The 2,403-nt window shown below is 39.0% G+C and overlaps 1 pseudogene; it reads right to left on the reverse strand.

Moving 5' to 3' along the window:
• Window positions 1–256: 256 nt before the first annotated feature.
• LOC109953776 (extracellular calcium-sensing receptor-like) lies at window positions 257–1,675 on the reverse strand (annotated as a pseudogene).
• Window positions 1,676–2,403: the final 728 nt, after the last annotated feature.

The raw sequence follows: 2,403 nt of genomic DNA on the forward strand, positions 1-2,403 counted from the left end.
CAATACTCACATTTTTGTTATGAAATTTTAATTTATATTTTCAGCACGTTTTCTTGCAAAATGATAAAATGACAGATTAACCAACATTCATAAAATTACATAAGAGCATAAAAACAGTAACTAAAACCATAACAACAACAATGACAAAAAGCTATTTAATATTAATGTTAAAATGCACAATATAAACTCTATGATATATGTTGCCATCTTAACTATTTCCAAACCTTACAACTGTTACTAGGATACATTTTTATACATTAGGTGTTTCTTGGTATTCTTCTCTGGTTTAAACAATATGATAAAACACTTTGGAGCAAATATACACAGTATTAAACCAAAACTGGAGGCCAGAATAGCAAATATCTCCACAGCCACAGTAAACTTCCCAGGAGAGCTGACATATGCTGGGATAAAAGTGATCCAGACTGCACAGAATATCAACATGCTAAACGTGATAAACTTGGCTTCATTAAAGTTATCAGGTAGTTTCCGGGCTAGGACGGCTAACACAAAGCAAAAGACAGCCAGTAGGCCAATGTACCCAAGCACAACCCAGAACCCAACAGCTGAGCCCAATGCACACTCCAGAATGATTCATACTTTGTATATGGTTAGATTTTCCATTGGAAAAGGGGGGCTAACAACCAACCAGATAGCACATATTAACACTTGGATAAGCGTGAATAACACTACAGTCATTCTTTGCTGTGGAGGACCAAACCATTTCATCACATTACTGCCTGGAAGTGTCGCTTTGAAGGCCATTAACACCACTATAGTTTTCCCTAGAACACAAGAGATGCAGAGGACAAAGGTGATCCCAAACGTTGTGTGGCGCAGCATGCAGGACCACTCAGAGGGTGCTCCAATGAAAGTTAATGAACATAAGAAACAGAGAGTCAGGGAGAAGAGCAGCAGGAAGCTCAGCTCAGAGTTGTTGGCCCTGACAATTGGAGATGTTCTGTGTTGAAAGAATACAGTGGCTGTTATAATGGCTAGACAGGCACCACCAACTGAGAATGCAGCCAGGATGATTCCTAGGACCTCATCAAAGGAAAGAAACTCAACAGGCTTGGGGAAACATGTGTCTCTGTTTGCATTAGGCCAGAACTCCTTAGGACAAGGGAAACAATCTGAGGAATCTGAAAGATTAAATCAAACCATTGTTTTGAGAAGTAACACATTTGATATGGTTGACATGCATGAAAAACCATTTTATTTTACCTGTAGCATTGCTGATCTCTCCTTCAGGACATGGGACACAATCATAACAGCAGATGGGTTTTCCTTTCTGCAGCACTTTATGAGTTCCTTGAAGACAGCTGTCAGTGCACACTGACACAGGCACCTGCCACATACAGTACATAGACAAAATCACACAGAATTGTACTGTAGTTACAGAACTGATATGATTGATTTCACCAAGATTTAACACTATATTATTGCCCCTCACTTGTGTGCTGCCCTGTGCCCAGGTGAGGTTCCTGTTGATATGTAACTCCTGGCCCAGTGGCAGTGATGCATCATAATACCCTACGGTCACCAACACAATGCCACTATTCTCACTTTTATGCCAGTTAACCAGCTCATATGTGGCCATAGGATCCCCATTGGCATCAAATGACACATGATAACCATTCTGGGAAAAATTTACTTTCTTCAACTGAGTAAGAACCTGTGATGTGAGGATGATGGAAGAAAAAAATACAAAGAAAATTCCATCACACACCCTCCTGTCCGTGGCAGCACCTAAATCATATGATAATATTGTTTCTTATATTCTTTGTTTGTGTTATTACAAACATTGTTTGCAAAAAGTCATATTTATATAGGTGTAATTGAATCATATATTATAAAATTTACATTAATTCAGAATCAGCTCAACGTTCTCACTTTGTTTCAGCCTGCAGTTGAATGCATCCTCCCAGAACTCAGTCAGAACTGGAGAAGCTGCCACTTTAGTGGGAGAGAGAGAGGTGGGGAAGGCTCATGAAACAGCTCCTCCAACAGGATGCTCATGTCTCCAAAAGATGCAAATGCAACAACAACCCTAGCTGTTGACCTGTAGAAACATTACAGTGCATTTTATATGTATGTTACTGAAATATGTCTTACAGTAGAAAGTATAGTTTTGCTGTCAGTTTTTTCATTAAAAGATAACAGTGAACACAATTTAAAAAGGATGAAAAGAAGATATTAGTAATAATTTTCTAATTGTCTTTCACTAAATAGATTTGTGGTTTTGCGCGGTACGAAGTTAGCACGAGGAAGGTAATGTATGTGTGTAGTGTAGCGCATATGTAGTGTGAGAAGAGTCAAGCCAAAACGCACAGTGTCTGTCAGCGTAGCATTCCAATCACACGTACATAATGCGACACTGTGTTAGTTAGTTAATGTTCCGGC

This window comes from Monopterus albus, unplaced genomic scaffold (assembly GCF_001952655.1).
Source record: "Monopterus albus unplaced genomic scaffold, M_albus_1.0 scaffold1298.1, whole genome shotgun sequence".
Classification (NCBI taxonomy): domain Eukaryota; kingdom Metazoa; phylum Chordata; class Actinopteri; order Synbranchiformes; family Synbranchidae; genus Monopterus; species Monopterus albus.